Raw genomic sequence first — 24,322 nt, forward strand, 5'->3', positions numbered from 1 at the left:
GGCCGTTATGCTTGTAGAGCAAGGTGCGGAGCTCGGCTAGTTACGCCAAGTCGTCGGTCAACTCTAGGAGGAGGAGAAGAAGATGGCTGGGCAGGCAAAGAAGTTGGTCGAGGAGCTAAAAGGTAAGTACTTCGTGGTCGGAGTTACTACTAGACTAATTTCTTTGCTTGACGGACCCTTGTGAAGCCTATAGACTACCGTTAGAGGGCCAAGGCGCAGTTCGATGTGCTAGAGCAGGAGGCCAAAACCCAAAGGAACAAGCTCGACACTATAGTTGCCAGAGTCAAGCCGATGCTCGACTGTGTCGACATGGAGGTGGCTCCTCAGCCCGACGGTAGGCCGCCGTGTCTAGACACCATCATTGATAGGTGCAAGGCGGCATGGGAGAACTTCAAAAGCTTCAACCGGGACGCCACCATCACCGCCATTACACATGCCCAAGCGGTGGTCCGGTCCCACTACCCTGTCATTGACCTTCAAGCAATAGGGGCCAGATTCGCTAGAGGGACGGGCACGATGGAGCATCAGCAGCTAGAAGATGAGGTGGAGGACGAAGCGAAGAAACTAGTCGACGACGTCGACCTGTTCAGCGAGATGGACGGCGATGGCCAAGCCCAATGACCTGCTCGGAGAGTGATCTGTAACAACTAGAGAGGGTAGTTAAAATGTGCAAGGGCGTAGATAGACATTTATGTATATGTATAAATGTTGTAAAGTGACATTTGCATGTTTATGCAGTTTGCCAATATTTCGTTGAAAAATCATTGTAGTGTTAACCCTAACACAATTATACATAGTATAAGTAGTGTTCGAGCAGTTAGTTCATTACTAAGCTCATGGCCTTGGCTAGCCCATAGTCCATAACGTCGAGCGCAGAGCCCGTGCACGTGTAGGAGGAACAGGCATGACCAAGGAACCATAGCCAACCACCCATAACGCAGAGCGCGGAGCCCATTGCACGTGTAGGGAGAGATTGGAGACTGGGTCTTCTTCAAAGAACATAGAGCAGAACGTGTGCTGCTTGGCGGTTGGCAAAATATCTTAGAGATATGGAGAAATGTGGCAGAGCATTTATGGAGATCACGTGTTGGAGTTTGTTAAGGAGTAACTTAGAGTTGGCGACCGCAAATGGAGATTAAATCGTAATGGAGAAATAATAGAGACAAATTATGGCGACCAAAACTTCATTCATTATGGAGTGAAGAATACATATCTGGAGAGTTTCAAGGATAGAAACGTATAAGGTGCTCGATGTGCCATGAATTGGGGATATCGATTCTGTCCAAGTTGCATAGCCAATAAGACCCTAGATGGGTAACCTCTTTAACCATGTAAGGCCCTTCCTAGGGGAGGAGAGTTTGTGCATCCCTTCAGTTTTCTGTTTTCTACGAAGAACGAGGTCACCGACAGTAAATGAACGACCTTTGATGTTGCGGTTGTAATATCTTCATAAGCCTTCTAGGTATTTGGTTGTGCAGATGCAGGTGATCAAGCATTCTTCTTTGGCCCTGTCGACGTCCTCTGTCCGAATAGCTGCGGCTTGCTCTTCATTATAATGTTCTACCATAGGTGCTCGGAAGGCAATGTCCGCTAGTAGTATGGCTTCTAAGCCATAGACCAAGAAATATGGAGACACACCGGTGCTGCAACTAGCTTGAGTGCGTAGTCCTTAGACCATAGTTGGGAGCTCTTTGAGCCATCTACCTGGATGCTTTTCCTCTTTCTGATATAGCCGCTTTTTGAGGGCATCAAGGATCATGATGTTCGCCCGTTCGACCTGGCTATTGGCTCTAGGATGGGCAACGAAGATGTATTTGATGGAGATGCATCGGTCTTTGTAGAAGTCCCAAAAATGATGACCAGTGAATGTAGTTCTAAGGTCGGTGATAATGCTGTTCGGGAGACCGAATTTGTGCATGATATCTTCGAAGAGCTCGACTGCCTTCTTTGTAGTAGCCGAAACAAGCGGTTTGTATTCGATCCACTTGGAGAACTTGTCGATGGCGACGTACATGTACCAAAAACCACCTAGCGCTGGCTTGAAAGGCCTGATCATGTCTAGTCCCTAGCATGCAAAAGGCCAGGAAGCTGGGATGGTCTGCAGTTCTTGTGCCAGCACGTGTATTTGCTTGGCGAAAAATTGGCATCCTTCATAATATCAGACGAGGTCTTCTGCATCGGTGATTGCCGTGGGCTAGTAAAAACTAGCTCAGAAAGCCTTGCTGACTAGGTTTCATGAGGCCGCGTGGTTGCCGCAGGAACCAGAGTGAATTTCAAGAAGTAGTTTCACTCCTTCTTAGGTGATGCATCTCTGTAGTATCCTTTCCTTGGCACTTTGCCTCATCAAGTTCCCGTCCACCAGCATGTAATGCTTGCTTTGATAGATTAGGTGTTCGGTTTTAGTCTTGTCAGCGGGTATGTCAGCGCTGGTGAGGTACTTGATGAACTGTTTTCTCCAGTCGGCGGCCGATGAAGGTACTGTAAGTACCAACTGTTCGACGGGGGGGAATCTCTTGAACTTCCTTCTCTTCCTTTATAGATGACATAAAGAGGTCTTGAATGAAGACCCCCAGCGGAATCACGGCACGAGAAGAGCCTATCTTAGATAGGTGGTCAACGAGCTGATTTTGATCTCATACCACGTGGTGGTACTCAATACTGTACAACTTCCCTTTGAGTTTCCTAATTTTGGCACAATATGTGTCCATCTTCTCACTAGGGCAGGACCAGTCTTTGTTGAGTTGGTTGATGACCAGCGTGGAGTCTCCATATACCATGAGGCATTTGACGCTGAGCTCAATGGCTATACAGAGTCCATGGAGACACGCTTCATATTCGGCGGCGTTGTTGGAGACCGGAAAATGTATTCGGAGAATGTATCAAAGCTTATCCTTGGTCGGCGTAATGAACAGAATGCCAGCACTAGCACCATTGATATTGAGGGCACCATCAAAATACATCACCTAGTGCTCGGGGCAAGTAGCGGGGATGGGCTCTTGGATATCGGTCCACTCAGCGATGAAGTCAGCAAGCGCCTATAACTTGATGGTAGGTCTGCTTCTAAATTCAATGGAGTAAGTACTGAGCTCAATAGCCCACTTGATGATGCGGCCATTGGCCTCTTTATTGTGGAGGATGTCCCCCAGAGGGTACTCGGTGACCACGACGATCTTGTAATACTCAAAGTAATGATGGAGCTTGCGTGACATGATCAGAATAGCGTATAGTAGTTTCTGAACTTGAGGATAATGAGTTTTGGGCTCATTAAGGACCTCGCTAATGAAGTAGATCGGACGTTGCACCTTATAGGCATGCCCGACCTTCTTGCGTTCGATGATGATAGCTGTGCTAACGATGCGAGAAGTGGCGGCGATGTAGATCAGTACGGTTTCATCTGGTCAAAGCGCCGTCATGATTGGAGGTTTTGTTAGAAACAACTTGAGCTGCTAGGAAGCTGTATCTACCTCCTCTGACTAGGAGAAGCGCTTGGAGGCCTTGAGGAGTTTGAAGAACGGTAGTCCCTTTTCATCGAGGCGTGATATAAAGCGGTTGAGAGCAGCCATGCAGCCTATAAGCTTCTATATGTCCTTTAAGTAGGTTGGCCGTTTCATGTTGGTGATGGCAGAGACATTGTCAGGGTTGGGCTCGATGCCATGGGCGCTGACGATGTAGCCTAGGAGTATGCCAGATGGAACTCCAAAGATGCACTTTGAAAGGTTTAGCTTCCATCTGTACCTTTTTAGGTTGGCAAACATTTCTTCGAGGTCGGCGATGAGATTATCGGCAGTCTTGGACTTGACGACCACATCGTTAATGTAAGCTTTGACGTTGCGGCCTATCTGTTGATCGAGGCACATCTGTATGGCCCTTTGGTAGGTTGCCCCAGCATTCTTGAGCCCGAAGGACATGGTGGTATAGCAATACACACCGAAAGGCATGATGAACGACCTCTTGATCTGGTCGTCTTCTTTTAGGGATATCTAGTGATAGCCGGAGTAACAGTCGAAGAAGGACAACTGTTTGTAGCCAGCGGTGGAGTCTACAACCTCGTCTATTCAAGGCAGACCAAAGGGGTCTTTAGCATAGTGTTTGTTAAGATCAGTGTAATCAATGCACATTCTCCATTCTTTATTCTTTTTTTTTGAATGAGAACAGGGTTTGCTAACCACTCAGGATGATATACTTCTTTAATAAATCTGGCAGCTAGGAGCCATTTTATTTCTACCCTAATAGCCTCCTTCTTGTCTGGCTTGAATCGTTGGTGTTTCTGCTTGATTGGTTTGGCGGTCGGTGAGACATTCAAGGAGTGCTCGATCTTCTCTCGTGGTACCCCCGACATGTCTGTAGGTTTCCAAGCAAACACGTTGATGTTGGCACATAAGAAGGAGACGAGCGTGCTTTCCTATTTGGGGTCGAGATGAGCCCCAATCTTGATGGTCTTAGAGGGGTCGTCGAGGCCAAGGTCGACCTCCTTTGTTTCTTTAGACTTGGTGGAGGCACGAGGAGGCTCTAGCAATGGGATCTCCAGGTCATCGGCGGGCACCATCTTGGCGTCGGTGATCACACTGGCCATCTAGATGGAGAGGTCGGTGGCTTCGGCGAGGGCGAGACTCTCTGTCTCACAGGCATAGGCGATGGAGAGGTTGGCCCATAGGGTCAGGACTCCTACGGGTGAAGGCATCTTCAGCACTAGATAGGCATAGTGCGGTACGACCATGAACTTGGCTAGAGCTGGCCGACCAAGTATGGCGTGGTAGGCGGTGTTGAAATCAGTGACATAGAAGTTGATGTGCTCGACGCGGTAGTTGCTAGTCATGCTGAACTGTACTGGTAGGGTGATCTCTCTAAGTAGTTTGGATGCCCTGCTAGGTACCACACCCCAGAAGGAGGAGTCAGAGGGTGTGAGATCTCCTATCCCAAGCCCTAGCTCCTTTAGGGCTCTGATGAAGAGGAGGTTCAGAGCGCTTCCACCGTCGATGAGCACTTTTTCTGAAAAGTACTTTCTAGATGGTTGCATCAAGGACGAGGGGAAAGCACCCTATGTAAGGGATGTTCGCCCACTGGTCAGCCCTATTGAAGTTGATGGGGACCTCGGACCAGGGGTGATAGCTGGGGTTGGCGACGACATCCTCCGCGTTGACGGCGAGCACCCGACGGGCGGTGAGCTTCCGATCTCTTCTGCTCTCGGTGGCAGCGAGACCCCCGAAGATGGTGGCGATCACTTTGTCATGATCCTAAAAGACGTGTTTGTTGCCCCCAAGTGGTTGGTGGCCTTTGGCTCCGTCGTCGTTGTTGTCATCTAGCGTTTTAGCCTGGAACTCCTTAGCCAAGCTGAGGTAGTCCTTTTATCTTATGCTTGCTGTTTTTGTGGAGAGGGCAGAGACCTTCGAGGATCTTCTTGTATTGCTCGTTGTAGTTGCGCTTGGCGCAAGGTTCATCAACGGCGGCGATGATGTGGTCTGGTCGGCGGGGATGATATTGACCAGATTTGGACCCTTCTGGTCGATCACAGCCATTGTCCCAATGGTGACTACGGTCGTCATAGCGGCAGTTGCTGTGGCGTCGGTCATCAGGTCGCTCGTCGCTACGGTGAGTTGGGCGATGAATGCCCGCATCCTCGTTGAAGCACACTTCGACCTCTTCGGCGTTGGCGTACTGATCGGTGGTTGTTAACATCTCACGCGATCCCCTTAGACGGCTTATGATTGAACTTGGAGCGGAGGTCACAGTGATGGAGTCCTCGAACGAAGGCGGTGATGACCTCAGCTTCCGTGATGTTGGGAATAGAATTTCTCATCTTAGAAAAGCGTTTGATGTAGCTATGGAGGAGCTCGGACGGCTTCTGGTATATGCGTTTCAGATCATGCTTGGTGTCCGGCCGAGTACACGTAGCCATGTAGTTGTCAGTGAAGACTTTCTTCAGTTCTTCCTAGGATCCGATGGAGTTCGGGGCAACGCTCATAAACTTGTTCATCGTAGTTGGCGTGAGCATGATGGGAAGATAGTTCGCTATGACGCGAGTATCTCCCTCGGCGGCGCGCACAGTAGTGTGTAAGCTTGTAGCCACTGTGTGGGGTTCATCCGTCCTTCGTAGGGCTTGACCCTAGTGATTTTGAAACCACAGGGCCACTGAAGTGTCCGGAGTGCCCTTGTGAATGCTCAGGGCCCTTTGGGATCGTCGTCGTCGTGATCTATGGTGTTGCCGGCATTGAGTAGCCGGAGGGCTGAGTCCAAATTACCGAACTCTTGCTCGTACTCTTGACGGCGGCATACTTCTTCTTCATGGCAAGAAAAATGGTGCTCGTCGATACGTCGCCGTGCATCTTGGAGATTGTTGAGGTGTGCTCGGATGTCCTGGTCATGTTGGCGAGGGTAGTCGACGTGGTTGCCCCTAGCTCCCCCCTAGAGAGGTTGTCCATCATCACGGTGCTGGTCGGCGAAACGACTTTGGCTGGGCGGCGATTAGATCTTGGTGTGGCTGATCGGCGAATCGAGCTCGTCGAGTAAGAAGGTCTTTGATACTGGTGGATCTCATTGACCTGGCAGTGCGACGCTTTAAGCATGGCGGTGACCTTGACGACCTCTGGTGTCTGTAGGAGCTAGGTGAGCTCGTTGGTGGCCATGGCCAAGTTGGCGCTTGGGGTCTTGTAGATGTCATGGCCGTCAACATGGACAAATTTGTCATCGAGGTTGCATTGGAGTTGGCGTGGCCTTCCTTGCGTGTCGAGCTGATCATTGTGAGCAGCCTCGACTAGCACAATGACAGCTTTGTTTGCTCGGCGCTGCGCACGGTTGACATTCATGTTGACGCGGGCAGTGCGGTCCTCCTCGGTTCCCCTTCCCATGGGGGGCTATCGACGCTGACGTTGAAGATTGCGCCTCCACAGAAGGGAAGGAGAGGAGGTTGTTCGGCGGTGGTTTCGGCAACAGTCTCCGTAGAGCCCTGGGACTCGAAGTCTGGATTCTCCTCTAGGATGGTTTAGAGGGATGCTGCAGGGGCATCGGTCGACGTGTAGCATGTTGACAGCCGGCAGGAGCTGGTTGGCGAGACGATGGATATCTCCAACCTAGTCGGCGAATTTGCCCCTTAGGGCATCGTGATAGGTGGCGACAACGCTGGTGAGCTCAAAGGGTAGGGTCGTAACCCCTGGAGTTTCGCCTCCAATAGATCTAAATCGGAGGGTGGTCGGCGCTGGACTAGAGTGGTAAGAGCCGATTCTACGATGGAGAGGCAGTCGGTGAGCTTCTGGCCAACCTGATCGATGGATGCGATCATATCGTTGTTCTTGATTTGCCTCCTTGGATAGCGGGGGAGCAGGCGGTGAATTGTCAGCAAAAACGACCTTGGAGGTGGTTCCAAGATCGGATCTGCAGTCGCAGGTGTTGGAGTGATCAGCACGGTATTGATCTGCACAGGCTCGATGAGCTCTCTGACTCCGTCAATGTTGATGATCCACGAGATCGATCCGACCGTGAAGATCTGGTCGAGCTGTGGGAGGAACGAAGAGCTTGCAAAACGTACCATCTTGTTCGACATGGAAACAACACGCACACCCCTACCTGGCGCGCCAACTGTCGATAGAATATCGTCGACAATCCTTCGAGGGGTATCCCACGAAGGTAGATTGATCGACAGATATGCGTGTAATCGAGAACACGAAGGCAACAGAGACACACGAGTTAGACAGGTTAGGGCCGTCGGCACGACGTAATACCCTACTCCTGTGGTCTGTTGGATTGTATTGGTTATCGTATGATATTGCGTGTGTTTGGAGGAGGTCCCTGCTCGCCTTATATAGTCCGGGGGACAGGGTTACAAGTCGGTTAGATCTAGGAGATAACCGGAAAATAATAATAGATTACAGAAATCATGGGATCATACGTATCCTAACAGATCTCGTAGCATCTTCAGGATATCTTCCCAGTGTTTTGCGGGACGCGCCGAGCAGCGTCGTGCCCCGTAAGACTTCGTCTTGTGGGTTGGGCCACCCCTGGGGACGTAGCCTATGTGGTCTGACGTGAGTATTCGAGATTGTACCCAACAGTACTGTTAAAGCAGTGGTTTGGGTACTGTTAAAGCAGTGGTGCAGAACATGATAAAAAATAGTTAGGATAATATAGAAATAGTATAGAAGCCGACCTTCGCCCGGAAGTTGGTATCGGGAATGAAGTTAGTAGCCTAGTAGGTGCCCCGTCGGTGTCTCATACCGTGCATGCTTCACGGCCATTCGTATACGTACGTACTCTCTCTGCATAATCACGCCGCACGATCATCTTCCTTACATATATTTATATATAGCAAAGTGGGCGTGGGCGGTGGCCGGTGACATCGCAATAATACAAATCCACGTGACAATCACCTCCAAATCCAAATCCAAACCCAAATTCCAAGCACACGCAAAATGCGCAAGTACGTGCAGTCGTGCAGAGTCCCATTTGCCGACACAAGCTGACCGCTGTCGTCTCGGAAGCGAGCGAGCGTGGTCACCAGCAACACCGCAGCCGCAAGCGCACGCGTCTCATCCATCCATCCATGGATCCGCGGAGCGGCTTCTGCCCGAGCACGAGGACGTTCCGCAGCCTGCGCCCACCGATCCCGCTCCCACCGGAGGACGACGACGCGGCCGTCTCCTTCCCGTCCTTCGCCTGGTCGCGCCTCCCGCGCCCGCTCCCCGCACCCGGCCTTCGTCGACGCGTCCACGGGCGCCGCGCTCTCGTTCCCGGCGCTCCTCGCCCGCGTCTGCTCCCTCTCCGCGGCCCTGCGCGGCGCGCCGCTCGGCGTCGCCAGGGGCGACGTCGCGCTCGTGCTCGCGCCGCCCAGCCTGGACGTCCCCGTGCTGTACCTCGCGCTGCTGTCCCTCGGCGCCGTCGTCTCGCCGCTCAGCCCGGTGTCCGCGCCCGCGCGGTAGCCCTGTGCGACCCGTCCGTCGTCTTCGCCACCGGAGCAACCGTCGGCAAAGTCCCTGCGTCAGGGAAGAAAAAGGCATCCGTCATCCTGCTGGACTCGCCACAGTTCCAGTCCATCCTCCACGGCCACGACGAACCGGGGTTCGCCGCAGGCGTGCCGCCACCGCCGTTCGAGGTGGTGCGGCAGTCCGACGTGGCGGCGATCGGCTACTCGTCGGGCACGACGGGGCAAACCAAGGCGGTGGCGCAGGCGCACCGGCGCCTCATCGCGTCCGCGCTGCAGTACCGCTCGGCGCGGCCGCGCGGAACCGGAGGTCCCGCGGTCGTCACGCTCCTCGGCGTGCCCATGTTCCACTCGTACGGCTTCCACATGCTCATGCGCGGGGTGCTGATGGCCGATACCACGGTCGTGGTCACCGCCACCCGCTGCGGCGCGGCAGCCGTGCTGGAGGCCGCCTCGAGGTGCAGGGCCACGCAGATGTTCGTCGCGCCGCCTGTCGTGGCGGCCATGGCGGCGCGGGGAGGCGGCGTCGAACCGGAGGGGTTCCCGGACCTTGTTCGGATCGTCTGTGGCGGTGCGCCGCTGAGCACCGCCGCGGCGTCGGCGTTCCATGAAAGGTTTCCCGACATCGAGCTGGTTTTGGTAGCCACTCCCTCCGTCCTTAAATGTTTAGTTTTCCTTCACCGAGAAATCATTTTGACTAAATATATATTAAAAAATAATAATATTTTTTTTATATAATTAGTATCATTGATAGATATTTAAATTTAGTTTTTTAATAAATTTATTTAGAGATAAAAATATTATACGTATTTTTTATAAATCAAATCAAAGTTATTAACATATAAATCGTGGCGACTAGACCGAGTGAGTAGTCCTCGTCATCTCTGCCAATGCCATCCACTTTTGCCTGTATAAAATTATGAATTTTAGAGGTCCACGTCAGACGGGCAATTGCATCTTCGTTTGGTTCCATCAACATCGATCACACCACACGAGGATCTCGTGGCCAGTGAGCAACATCATACACATGCTCATGGTTCTCGTTTAGGTTTGTTTAGCTTATAAGCCATAGCTAAAAGTAATATTGATTGATTTAGTATGAGAGAAAAATAATGTTCATTAGTTGTTGATAAATCATGATTTATAAGACAAATACAACCCAGCAAACAGACTTAAATCTCCGGGGGTGTTTGTTTGCTCAAAAAAATTTAACCATGTAACATCGAATCTTTAATACGAATTAGAAATATTAAACATAGGTTAATTATAAAACTAATTACATAGATTTTGGTTAATTTACAAGACGAATCTATTAAGTCTAATTAGTTTACGATTTGATAATGTAATGCTACAGTAAACATGTCGGGTACCTTAGAATGGGGTACCCCAAGCAAAACGTCAAATGGGTTGCCCAAGTCCCATCTAAATAATAATAATGATGATAAAAGCAAAAGGATAAGTCATGGGCCCCTCCCCGTCGCGACCAGGCCCACTAGGTCCTCCTCCTCCTCGCCTCGAGGCCCGAGAAGGAGGTCTCGACGGCCTGGCGAGGCTCCCCAGGGAGGCCTCGGCAGGAAACGCCGTCTCCGCCTCGCCCGAGGCTCTCCACAGAAGGCCTCAGCAGGAGGCGCGTTCTCCGTACCGCGCGAGGCCTCTCGCGCGGAGCCTCGGCAAGGAGCCTGATCTCCGTCTCGCGCGAGGCCCCATTCTCCGTGTCGCTCGAGGCCGGCTCGCCCGCGGTCCATCGCCCCCCGCCTCGGCCGACCCTCCCGACAGCCGGTCACGTCCCATTAATGCTTTCAACCACTCCCGTGATCTCAGCCGGACAGCGGCTCAACGTCACAGAAAGACCGACACGACCCGAAGTCGCATCAGCACCGTACCGGCCAGGACAGGGCACGGCGGGGATTACCGGCCACTGTGTCCAAACACTGTGACCACGATCAGCCGCCGTCAGCGCCTGGGACAGGATGTGGCGGGGGTTACTGGCCACTGTGTCCTACCACTGTGTCCACGATCAGCCGCCCACTCAAGGCCTCGGCGCTGTACACCAAGGCCTCGGCACTGTACATCAGGGCCTCGGCAATGTTGGGGTCCGCGCCTGCCGAGACCCCCCCACCGCAGTACCAGCCTCGGCCCGACCAAGTTTCGGCCTCGTGCATAGTCCGTCCACAGCGGCTTATGGTCGCCGCCACGTCCACTCCAAGGCATTCCTGGGGCTTCCACGACGCACAGGACAGGAGAAGGACCGACGCGACCCGAGGTCGCATCAGCACCATACCGGCCAGGACAGGGCACGGCGGGGATTACCGGCCACTGTGTCCAAACACTGTGACCACGATCAGCCACCGTCAGCGCCTGGGACAGGATGTGGCGGGGGTTACTGGCCACTGTGTCCTACCACTGTGTCCACGATCAGCCGCCCGCTCAAGGCCTCGGCGCTGTACACCAAGGCCTCGGCACTGTACATCAGGGCCTCGGCAATGTTGGGGTCCGCGCCCACCGAGACCCCCCCACCACAGTACCAGCCTCGGCCCCGACCAAGTTTCGGCCTCGTGCATAGTCCGTCCACGGCGGCTTATGGTCGCCGCCACGTCCACTCCGAGGCATTCCTGGGGCTTCCACGACGCACAGGACCTGATGGGACGACCACGCCGCCCTAGTACTCCAAGGATGGGCCGCTCCGACGACCACGCCGCCACAGGAACAGGCCACAGGGCTTGGACATGCCGTCCCTGTCGGCACGACGCCGCATAGTAATACATGTACTGCCCTTGTCCCCCCTTCAACTATAAAGGGAGAGGACTTGGGCCACTTAGAGGGGAGGCCCAGAGAACACACACACGCACACCTTCCAGCTGCTTGAGAGCAACGTCTCAGACGGCTCCACGACACCCTGCCAAGACCTGGGACAAGTTCCCTCTCTCCCTTAGCTTGTAACCCCCTACTATGAGCATTTCGGTGCAAGGAATACAAGTTCTATCCCTCAGACTGGACGTAGGGCGCCGATTGCCTGAACCAGTATAAACCTTGTGTCTCTTTGCATCACCATCCGGAATTGGGAGCACGCAGAACAAATTCACTAGTCGGTTGAGGACCCCCCGGTCTGAAACACCGACAAAACATTTGCTAGAAATTTTATAAGAAAAAGTTACCAAAACTTGGACAAAAACCCTGGTGGATGAACCCAGAGACCGAGGAAGAGGGACGGTGCGTGGACCATGCACCACAAGGCTTCGCTCAGAAGGCGGCAGCGACCGATCTAGGTCCAAAGAAGGCGGTAGCGACTCCTTCCACGCCGCAGCTGGGGAAGACGACCAGGACTTCATCGATGACCCCTCCTGATCCCCACTCCGCGCTGATCAAGAAGGCCGGACGCTCTTCGGCGGCGCTAGCACCTCATCCGTCACCATGGAGGTATGCGCCGCCATGGAGACGGATTTGGAGGGGTCCGCTGCCTCCGCCGCGAGTCACGCTGGAGACGAGGCTTGGGGATTTCATCCTCCCGGTCTTGAAGCTCGCTGCGAGGAAGGGCCACGTCGGCGATCCATTTTCTTTGGGATTTCAAATTTTGAACCAACACCGACCGGCCTCGTCGGGCAAGGTGGGGTTGGACCGAGTCACATCCGACCGAAGCGCCCAACTAGCTGTGCCCAGTCGCACCACCCACCCAGACGCATTCCAAGACGCGCCGAACCGGTCATCACCATCCGCTCGGTACGACAACGATTGGGCAGGAAGCATCAGAGGTCCGACGAAGAAACTCATTAACCCTAATCTGTTTGTCGCCGCCGCTCCATCCTATCAGGAGGTGCTAATGGCAGGCGGTGAATTCGGCAAGAGGTGGAGCCAGGTGGCCTCACACCGCGGCGCCCCTTCTGATCGTGGACGTGATCGTGGCCGAGGCCCCCACGCCAACTCCCAGGTTCGCGGCCGCGACGATCAAGGCCGATACTGTGGGTGCGGGGGTCACGGCGCTCCACCACCTGCTGGAGGATGCACCCAGCAGGCCGGTGCTGAGGGCCGAGGCCATGGGAGGGGATTCCCCAAGCCGGCCAACAGCGGCGATCATGGGCAGGAGATGTCCTCTACTACCATCGGCGCATCGGTGGCCGCGCGTGGTCGAGAGGATGCCGACGGGGGGACTGGCCAGCAGCACAACGGTGGCCGTCCTAGCGCCGGCAACACCTTAACGGTGGAACCTGGGGTGGTTGTCGATGAACAAGGCAACAACAAGAGGAAGTAGAAGGAACCGGCTAAGAAACAGGAGTGCTCCATCTGTACCGAAGAACATTACACAAATCGGTGTCCGCTACTTCGTGGCCCCAAACCGACGGTCGCCTACTATGCCGCTGCGGAGGATGGGATGGGTTTTTTCCAAATACAGGCAGCAAGAAACAATCAGATTGTGGACACTTTTCAGGCGTCAGTTGCAGCCCTCATTACAGTGGAATCAGGTGATGTCCCTGCTCACTTGGTACAAGCTGAACTGGCTAGGATTATTCCAGTGCGTTGGGATTAGGAGGCGCAACAGCTGGGGGCAAAATCTTTTGTTGTCTCATTTCCAAGCAAGGAAGAGCTAGATCGTATGATAGCTATCAGGACACTTACAACAAGGAACAAAGAAGGCACTATCGCATTTGTTGAGTTCGTTGATGATGTTCAACCCATAGGGTTATTGGAGCAGGTATGGGTGACAGTTACTAAGGTACCCAGGGCACTTCGTTCTTTTCTTCCACTTGGGCAGTTGGGACCATGATTGGGGCCACACAGAAGGTGGATATGATACACCTTCGGATGACTGGTTAGGTTCGTATCCTGGTGGCAGTTTTTTATGTGAAAAAGATCCCAAAGTTTGCTGATGTTTGTGTTGGCAGTGGTATTTACTGCCTGCTTTTTAAGCTCGATGAAGCTGTACAGATTGATCCAATTGATCCGGAGGATGATGGTCTGTTGGGTGATGATCTTGATGGGGGCGACCGTGAGATGAAAGATGCGGAAGCTCATAATCCCCAAAACCCACAGAATAATACTAAAGCTTCTGACAAAACATCAGCACCTCCACAGAATTTGCCTCCTCAGAAGCAAGCTGCTTTGGTGGAAGAGGCCCTGGATCTGGCATGCATGCAGCTCATTAATGAGATCAGTATCAGAGTCATGCTAGAGTCAGAAGATGGGGATAAGAGGAAGACCTATTCTCCTCTGACAGTTGAAGAATTGGCTGATTATAATAAACTTGTTGATTCACCTAACAAAATCAATCCTTCTTCTGTTTTCTTGTCTTCGCCGGCGACATCGACAGATCATGCTGAGTTGGGGGGCTCTACATCACCTACTGCCCCCTTTCTCGCGCTGGAGTCCGGCGTGGCCGCAACGACCTTGGGTGACTCACTGCCGAGCTATCCTAGCCCGATAGTGGATCCACTGGCCGAGGAGCCCTCTACTCCGGCAACCGCGACGGACAAGGCAGTTGGGGGGGTGGGCGTGGGGGGTGCTTCATCAACCGAACCCCTATGCCTGCTCCCTGATGCTTCTATGTAGAGGGGTGGCATACTTCCACCTCCGGAGCTGCCAGTGGCCGCGCAGGGTGTTGGCAAGGGCAGCGCCTCCCTCAGCCACTCCCCAGCGCTGGACATTGCTGAAGATCGCAAGGACAAAGCTCTGAGCCGACCAGACAGCCCACCCGTGTCTCCCATGACTACGGTGAGAGACCCGGGAGTTGCAGTGGCACTAGCTGGCTCAGGGGGTCCTTCACCGGCACCTACCCCCCAAGCTGGCATGGACTTCCTAGCGGGATCAGACAACGCTGGAGCCCTCCTACCGGCTGCACCGGCCTCACCGACACCCATGGTAGGGCCGGCGGAGCTGCAGGCGGCTGTAGATCAAGCCTCACCACCTACGACACCGACTACGACTTATACAGAGAAAGTGATCATATCCGTGGATACTTCTACCTCGGCAGTTGGGGAGTTGGCGCCTGCAGTTACAGCAGCGCCCATCAAAGCACCACGTCGTAGCTCTAGGAATGCGGCATTGGCGGATGCCCATACCCTACAAAAGGCTAAACGGTTGCAGCAAAGAAGAACCTTGAATTCACAGGTAACTCTTTCACTAGCTTTCCAGATTCCAAAATTTTATCAAACCTTGGTAGGGTAGGCATCAACCTAGGTACCTCATATGTAGTTTCAATCAAAAACTTAGAGGTAGACAGGTTAGTTTTATGTGCTAATACAAAAAAAAAGGTTCTGCTAAATCTAAACTCCCCAATCTTGAGAGTGATGATGAGCAGGATGACCTAATTGATGCAATTCTCAGCCTCGCCAGTGGAAATCCAAATGAGAATTTGCTGGAGGAGGAGAATGATCAAATCATAGATCTCTCTCCACTCCGACGGAAGAAAAAATATAATAATGCCAAATATACTTTTAATGGCAAACTTCCCAAGAAGCCAAAGACCCCCTCAAAAATTATTATAAAATGAAGGGAGTTTTCTGGAATAGCAGAGGTCTAGCAGACTTGGCTAAGCATAGGTTTTTGGCTGAATTAGTTAAGGAAGAGCAAATTAATTTTATTGCTCTATCCGAAACAGGTCGGGACTCGTTCCCGGATCATGTTCTCAAAAATCTTTGTGGGGGACATGATTTTCTTTGGCACCCCATGGTAGATCTAGGGGCATCCTGCTAGGTGTGGACCTAAATGTTTTTGACATTGGAGCTATTGCTTAGGGAGATTTTTATGTAAAATTCACCCTAAGAGTCAAATCAAATGACTTCAAATTTGTGCTATATACGGTGTATGGGCCAGCACAACTCCAGAATAAGAGTGCTTTCCTAGTAGAACTCGCCAACACGTGCTCCAAAGAAACCCTTCCATATATGATAGGAGGAGATTTCAACATAATGCGAAGCCCAGAAGATAAGAGTTCTGAGGACTTCGACCCTAAATGGCCAAATCTTTTTAATGCTGTTATTGAATCTCTGGATCTTAAGGAGATCACAATGGCAGGCCGTCAATACACATGGGTGGGGCCAGGGGATAATCCAACTTTTGAAAAGTTAGATAGAGTTCTCGTTAGCACGGAATGGGAAATCATGTTCCCATTGACAACAGTAGAACCTAGGGATAGGCATATCTCAGACCACACACCCCTAGTGCTTAACACGGGTGCTTCAACCCACCAGACTCACAATCGTCCTTTCAAATTTGAGAGGGGATGGTTGATACGAGATGGATTTTATGATATGGTTGCAAATATTTGGCAATCGCCATGCTCTGGGTCAACCCCTCTTGAACGTTGGCAATTCAAGATCCGCAGACTCCGACAATATCTAAGGGGCTGGGCCAAACACACGGCAGGGTCATATCGAAAAGAAAAAAAAGACTCTGTTAGCTCTTTTAGACAATCTTGATAAGAAAGCTGAGATCTCTCCCTTATCTGGTCAAGAGATTAATCTGAAGCATTATCTAAAAGAACGTTTAGTTAACCTTCTGAGAGAAGAGGAACTAAAATGGTATGAGAGAGCCAAAGTTAAAACCCTCTTGGAAGGGGATGCTAATACTCGGTTCTTTCATCTAGTCGCCAATTGGAAACATCGCAAGCAACATATCTATAAACTTGAAAATGATCAAGGTGTTGTGATTGGTGATGATCATCTCAAAAGTCACATTATGACTTATTATAAAGAACTCTTTGGCTAGCCGGATAATTTCGATATCTCCCTTAGGGAAGACCAAAACCTAGATATCCCATAGGTATCATCGGAGGAAAACAACATCCTCATTAGCCCGTTCACTGAATCTGAAGTGAGGGAGGCAGTCTTCCAAATGGAGCATAATAAAGCTCTAGGGCCGGATGGTTTTCCTACAGAATTTTATCAGGTGTTCTGGGGAGTCATCAAGGATGATCTTCTACCCTTATTTGCTGAACTACATAGGGAGGCTCTTGATCTCTACAGTCTGAATTTTGGTATTATTACCTTAATCCCAAAAGTGAATAATGCCATAAAAATTCAGCATTACAGGCCAATTTGTGTTCTTAATGTGAGTTTTAAAATATTCACTAAACTGGGCACAAATAGGCTTAATATGGTAGCTAAAACGGTGGTGAGGCCAATGCAGACTGCCTTTATGCCAGGAAGGAACATAATGGAAGGGGATGTTATCTTACACGAAACCATCCATGAACTTCACACCAAAAAGAGAGACGGTGTCATTTTCAAAATGGATTTTGAAAAGGCATACGACAAAGTGAAGTGGTCTTTCCTACAACAAACGCTACGAATGAAAGGTTTCTCCCCCAAATGGTGTCGATGGGTTGAAACTATGGTCACCGGAGGAAGTGTGGGAATCAAAGTCAATGAGGACGTTGGACCCCATTTCCAGACCAAACGTGGACTCAGACAAGGAGATCCATTGTCACCAATCTTATTCAACATCATTGCTGATATGCTAGCACTTCTGATTAACAGAGCAAAAGCCGATGGTCAGATAAGAGGTGTCGTCCCCCACCTTATAGATTATGGTTTGTCCATACTACAATATGCAGATGACACAATTATCTTTATTGATCACGACCTAGAACAAGCACAAAATCTAAAACTATTGCTTTGCGATTTTGAACAGCTATCTGGGCTGAAGATCAACTTCCACAAGAGCGAAGTCTTCTGCTATGGTGCTGCTAAAGAGATGGAATCCTTTTATACTAGTCTCTTTGCATGCAATGCAGGGGAATACCCCTTCAGATATCTAGGGATCCCAATGCACCATAGACAACTCCTGAACTTTGAATGGAGAAAGGTGGAAGATCGTTTCAAACAGAAACTCTCTTGTTGGAAAGCAAAATACCTGTCATATGGGGGTAGACTAGTTCTGCTTAATTTAGTCTTAAGCAGCCTACCTATGTTTATGATGTCCTTCTTTGAGATCCCTAAGGGGGTCATTAAAAACCTAGATCATTATAGATCAAGGTTCTTCTGGCAAGGCTCCTTAGATAAACATAGATATCGCCTTGCCAGATGGGACATCCTTTGTCGTCCAAAGGACCAAGGAGGATTAGGTATCCTAAATTTACAATTGCAAAATAAATGCCTTCTAGCCAAATGGCTGGTTAATCTTCTAAACACAGAAGGCATATGGCAATCTTTTTTACGGAATAAATACCTAACCTCCAAGAGCCTAACTCAGGTGGCAGCCAAACCCAATGACTCTCATTTTTGGATAGGCCTCATGCATATCAAAGATGAGGTGCTGGCTAATGGTTCATTCGATATTAAAGATGGAACCAACACTAGGTTTTGGGACGACACATGGGTAGGAGATAAGCCTCTAAAAGTTAAATATCCATCTTTATATAATATAGTGCGGGAACTTCATGCAACAGTCTCAAAAGTGATGACTACTAGCCCACTAAACATCTCTTTTAGAAGGGCTCTGGTGGATAATAAACTTACAGAATGGCTTAGTTTAGTAGCACGGATCTCAAATGTCGCATTGGTGGAAGGTTCGGATTAATTCAGATGGAGTTTAACCAAATCAGGTTTGTTCTCTGTCCGCTCAATGTATCTCTATCTTATAGATACACAAACACCTTTTCGTCATAGGAAGATCTGGAAGATAAAAATTCCTCTAAAAATTAAAATCTTTCTTTGGTTCTTGCAAAGGGGTGTCGTCTTAACCAAAGACAACCTCGCTAAGAAAAATTGGAAGGGGAGTCAAAAGTGCATCTGCTGTAATGGGAATGAAACTATCCAACATTTGTTCCTAGACTGTCCCCTTACCAAAATGATTTGGAGGATTATCTTTTTTGCTACTAGTTTGACCCAACCTAGATCAATCAGTCACATGTTTGGTAGTTGGCTGACTAATCAAAATAAAAGGATTAGAAATTTGATTTGGGTGGGGGTGGCTGCCATGTTTTGGGCTATCTGGAGATGCCGTAATGATGTTGTTTTTAATCAAATAAAATCTAACCCTATTATGCAGGTAATTTTTAGAGGAGCGTACTGGTTACGCTCTTGGGCTCAGCTGCAGCGTGATGAGACAGCCAAGGACGCGCTCTCAACGATGAGCAAGAAATTAGAAATTATTGCTTTAGAGATATCCAATAAAGGATGGAAACATTTATATTGTTTGAACTAGCGTCCTGATCGATCTATAAGACTATGGCTTTCTCATTTTTTTCATCCAAAACTTTGTAATAATGGGCTGTGTACATCCTCGGATGTAGAGGCCGGATATTTGTTTTATCCATTATCTAAAAAAATGAATTAATTAGTCTTAATAGATTCGTATTGCTAATTAGTCTACTTCTATGTAATTAGTTTTATAATTAGTTCATATTTAGTCCTTCTAGTTAACATCCAAACGTCCGATCTAACTTTAGCCTCAGGCTATCTCCAACGAGAAAGACCCATACCAAAGACCCATTCCGGAATTTAGGTGACGCATAGTGAATGAGTGTGATACCCAAATTCCTCCGTTTCCAACGGCGAAGGCAAAATATCTTCGGTCCTCTCTCTCCCATGCGGGCATGGCGACGGCGACGACGTGGGGCGACGGCGCGCTCTGGCGCTGGCGCGGCACCCGGATCCGGCCCCCTCCCTCTCCTTCTTCTTCCCCGAGCCCGGTGGAGCTCACGCCCGCGTCCGGCCCCCCTCCCTCTCCTTCTCCTTCTTCGCGCCCGCGGTTCGGCGGAGCTCGCGTCCGGCGGAGGTCGCGCCTGGCCGAGCTCGCGCCCGCGCCGGCGGATCTCGCGCCCGCGGCTTGGCGGAGCTCGCGCCTGGCGGAGCTCACCCCCGCGGCCCGGCCGAGCTCGCGCCCGGATCCGGTCCCCCTCCCTCTCCTTCTTCTTCCCCGAGCCCGGCGGAGCTCGCGCCCGTATCCGGCCCCCCCTCCCTCTCCTTCTCCTTCTTCGCGCCCGCGGCTCGGTGGAGCTCGCCCCCGCGGCCCGGCCGAGCTCGCGCCCGCGCCGACGGATCTCGCGCCCGCGGCTCGGCGGAGCTCGCGCCCGGCGGAGCTCTTGCGTCGTCTTGCCCCGAGGGACGCGCCCTGCCCCGACGGCTCCCACCATTTGTGTCGTCTCTCTTCGAAACGCAGATTTGCCTTACCAATCGCAGAGGACCCAGAATGGGTAGCTGGTTTCGGTCCTCCGTTGGAGGAGTGTTTTGGTACCCAAAAACACTGTGCCGAACGCATTTTTGCGTTTAGGTCGTTCGTTGGAGACAGTCTCAGGATCCAGACACTATTGTTCCACTTGTTTGGTTCTCGAGCAAAATGACCCTGTTCGGCTTGCTAAAACTTGACTGAATTGGCTGAAAAACACTGAATTGGCTAAATTGTTGTGAGAAAAAACACTATTCTATCTGGAAAAAAACAAGCTGAATAGTGCGAAATATAAGATAAGCCGAACAGGGCGAATATAGCCATGATACAATGTACTACTCCTGTAGTATCTTTGATGGGTTTATTTACGGACTACAGGCACTAGGCTCAACTGAGGGTGGTGTGATATCAAACATGGTCTGTCGTGAGGAATGTCATCGTATAAAATCAACAGGTCGGCTATGTAGCGGTGTTGAAGCCAAAGCTGTTGGCATTATTAGTGGTGAACTCTTATCAACCAATGAACAAGGCGAATTATGTATCCGAGGCCCAAGTGTCATGCTAGGTACTATATCAAAACTTATAATTTACTTACATACATATTACCTATATAGCCAATAATTTTTTATTACAAAGACGCAAGAAAAAGATTACATACAACATCTTTTTCCAAGTCAAATAGAGAGTCAACAAATAAAAATACAACTAAACTGAAGACAAGGCACCTCGGATCATCGTAAGATTGAATATATATACTCACTAAAGACATTGGAGGAATAGAAAAATATCAATTGGATGTTGTATTTATCTCATGAAAAACTTATTTAATACCATTCATAAAATTATAAAAATAACAATTTTGTTGTTGTATTTATCTCATGACAGTCTACCAACCCTTGCTCCTACATGGGTTTGAATCTTAGTAGATAAGTATGACGTCCATGTTTAGTACCTAGAATAATAAGTCAACATTACTTATCTATCCGCGCACACTCTTGATATGTGTTATTTTCTAATGTAATACCACCATATACTCTGTAATCTCTAATAGTTGTATGAACCTATCAATTACTCTATGTTGTTTCCCATATGTTTCTCCCTCTACATTGCCCTCATGGTGTTTACAGTATGCATTTAGTTGAAAGACAAATTTAAATTTTGGTGGTTCTTATCGTAGCACATATCTTGTTAAGCTAAGGATCTAGATTTTGAATTTTAAACTTTGATCTCACCATATCTTGTTAAGCTATGGATCTAGATTTTGAATTTAAAACTTTGATCTCACATGTTAGTTGAAACTATTGTATTTATTATACCTTTTATTTAAACCCTCCTTCTATATTTTATTAAAAATAGGGATTTTAGGTCTTACACTCTTAATTGTTATGATGGTACGTTGCTTAAGATTGGCATTGGAGTAGTACTTTTAGAAAGAAAAAAATAGAGTGACTTCAATTATATTATCAATATAAATATAAATAAGTCATATTTATTCAAAATATATAAGTTTAACTAATTTAACATATACATGTATATTCATTGTTCATGCATGCATGATGGTTATAACATATATGTTCAATTTAAGTAGTTTTATATCTTATAGCAAAAGTGGATAATTTAGAAATAAACTTTTTATGCATAAATTGTTTTCATAATAACAAATGTTGGTGATTTGAATGTAAATTTAAGGATTATTTTAGTTTTATTTTAACAATAATGGTGAATTAGGGAACCTAGATGTGAATGTGTCGACGAAATATGGTCGGCAGTCTACCTAGGGGTATGCCCAAGGTAGTAGATTATCGGCAGACATGTGCGCAAGCTACAAACGAGATGGTGACGCAAGACAGACATGAGGTTTTATCCAGGTTCGGCCGCCGTGAAGGCGTAATACCTACGTCCTGCGTCTGATTGTATTGTTGTATGTAAATGAGATGATCTTGAGAGGGGTCCCCTGCCCGCCTTATATAGTCTAGGGGGCAGGGTTACAGATCTAGAAATTAATCCTAACCAGTTACAATTGTCATAGGTGGCCGAATAAGGATTCCTATTCTAACCGACCAGGATCTTGCTTGATCTCCAAATCTGCCTTGATTCCTTGCGTGGGACTCCGAGCAGATCGGCTGGGCCGCGCGTCGTCTTCTAATGGGCCGGCCCAAACCTAGCCGTAAGGATATAGGGGTTAATACCCCCACAGCTAGTCCCGGAGCACCATATATTATGTTGCGACACGCCGTTTGATCTTCTTCGGCTAATGCGGTCTGTCTTCATGTCATCTCCAACTGGTTGAAACATTGACCAAGCAAATGTGCCAGTATTCTGGTCAGCATAGAGAGCAGTAGACCACGATTATAGCCGAAGATTCCTGTTGTCCAAAGAATGCATGGTGCTCTAAAGAAAAAAGAAAAAGTTTTCTTTCCTGGTCAAGTGTGCCCACTTGTATTTCTGAAAAGAAATGTAAGTGACCCTTGTACAGTAGTAGTTATGGCCAACAGTCAGAGCGTAGGGGTCGATAAAACAAGCACATTCACCGCAAGGTAAAATGTGCCCACTTAGTCCCCGAGCCTAGTAGTAGGTGACGTAGGCACGTGGTGCCAGGGTCGAAAAAGAATTCCCAGTTTAGTTGAGAATCCAATCGTCGTTCAAGCGATACGAGCTGCACCGGCAGGTGCATCGTACCGATGTAGTCCCCGAGCTTGCTGGAAGGTGAGGTATCAGCCTTGTAGCAAGGTCTAAGTGAGAAAAAATAAATGCCTCTCAACTGTATGTGAGTACAAATCACATGTAGCCAAGGAGAGCGGTCTCCGAGCAATGGTCGTAGAGTGGTCGGGGCAGTCCCCGAGCGCAGCATGGGGAAAACGATGAATCCTCGAGAATAACCGTAGTCGGTTTAGTCCCCGAGCACGAGGGCGGTCGAGATAGTCCTGAGCACAAGAGTGGTCGGAACAGTCTTCGAGCACGATGGTGGTCGTGACAGTCCCCGAGCATAAGGATAGTCGCGACAGTTCCCGAGCACGAGGGTGGCCGGAACAATCCCCAAGCACAAAAAGTGTGGCAAAAAACCATATGCCACTTGTTCTATTATTTTATGTATTGATTTATTTATTTGTTCTGACAAGTCCGGTCTGACATGTCTGATCAAAAAAGTAGATGGGTATAGCACGTCATACTGCCTTTTTGTCTTGTCAAGCAAACAGTTGCGTGGCACCTGTCAGTAGGTGCGTCAGCATGGGCCCTCCCACACTGGCAACGAAGAGGCGCATATATTGGCATAGATCTCGAGGCTGAGTAATACTGCAAACATGAAAACAACCATCTGCGGTGCGTGCGCACGTCCCCCAAGAATCCTGGGCAGACGAAACGGCATAACTCTTGGGTTAAATATGGTATATGATAGGTCAGTTACTATTTACTAAACCCCATTGCCATTCGCAACCGCAACTTTCGTCTTCCTCTCGCTAACCAACCCTAACACATCTGAAATCGCCACCAAACAATCCACCGCCGCTTCGACTATCGCCTCTGCAAATCCCCCACCACTGTTGAAGATCAAAACACTCCTCGTTCACCAGCAAGGCCGGAGTCTGAGGCGGAAAATGAAAGGGAAATGGCAAAAAGTGATGCGCAGAAGACAACAGGGGTCATGGCGAAGGAATGGTGGAAATCAAGAAGCAACGAGCAGACCATTGAAGACCTCATTACCATGGGGGTACTCCACAACAAGGAGCTCGCAGGATGGCATGCGCCGGAGGGTGAGAGGTACCCCAATCCACAACCAAGTGAGATCGTGGTGTTTGAGGATTTCTTTAAACGGGGATTTGGAGTTCCGGTGCATTCATTTCTTTAGGGGCTCTGTCTTTACTACGAGATTGGGATTTGCAATCTGCATCCCAACTCGATCCTCCTTGTCGCCACTTTTATTCATCTGTGCGAAGCGTATGGCGGCTTCCAGCCCCATTTTGATTTTTTCCGCCATCTTTTCTGTCTGCGGAAGAAAGGCAGCGGTGGTTCAAAGATAGCTGGGGGTGTATGCCTCAACCTCCATGACGGCATGAAAGCCCAGTACCTGCACTGCCCAGGGAACACATCGCTCGATGACTGGTACAAAAAATGGTTCTACATCCATGAAGAGTCGATCATGATCATGCTGTGCGACGCGGGCTACATTCTAGAGAAGAAGACAAGCTGGTTGGAGAAGCCTGAGCATCTGGGACAGATCCCAGAAATATTTGGAATGATCCCGTGGAAAAAACAGGATGGTTCGAGCGTGGTCGGGAGCTTCATCAGCCGATGGGTCTAGCCCTGCTAGAG

At 49.6% G+C, this 24,322-nt stretch overlaps 2 pseudogenes; both read left to right on the top strand.

The window, feature by feature from the left end:
* The first annotated feature begins 8,355 nt into the window (after nucleotides 1–8,355).
* LOC136483546 (4-coumarate--CoA ligase-like 7) overlaps nucleotides 8,356–24,322 on the top strand; it is a 31,837-nt pseudogene continuing 15,870 nt past the window's right edge.
* On the top strand, nucleotides 13,278–19,094 carry LOC136510318 (uncharacterized; annotated as a pseudogene).

The sequence above is a fragment of the Miscanthus floridulus genome, chromosome 1, assembly GCF_019320115.1.
Source record: "Miscanthus floridulus cultivar M001 chromosome 1, ASM1932011v1, whole genome shotgun sequence".
NCBI lineage: Eukaryota > Viridiplantae > Streptophyta > Magnoliopsida > Poales > Poaceae > Miscanthus > Miscanthus floridulus.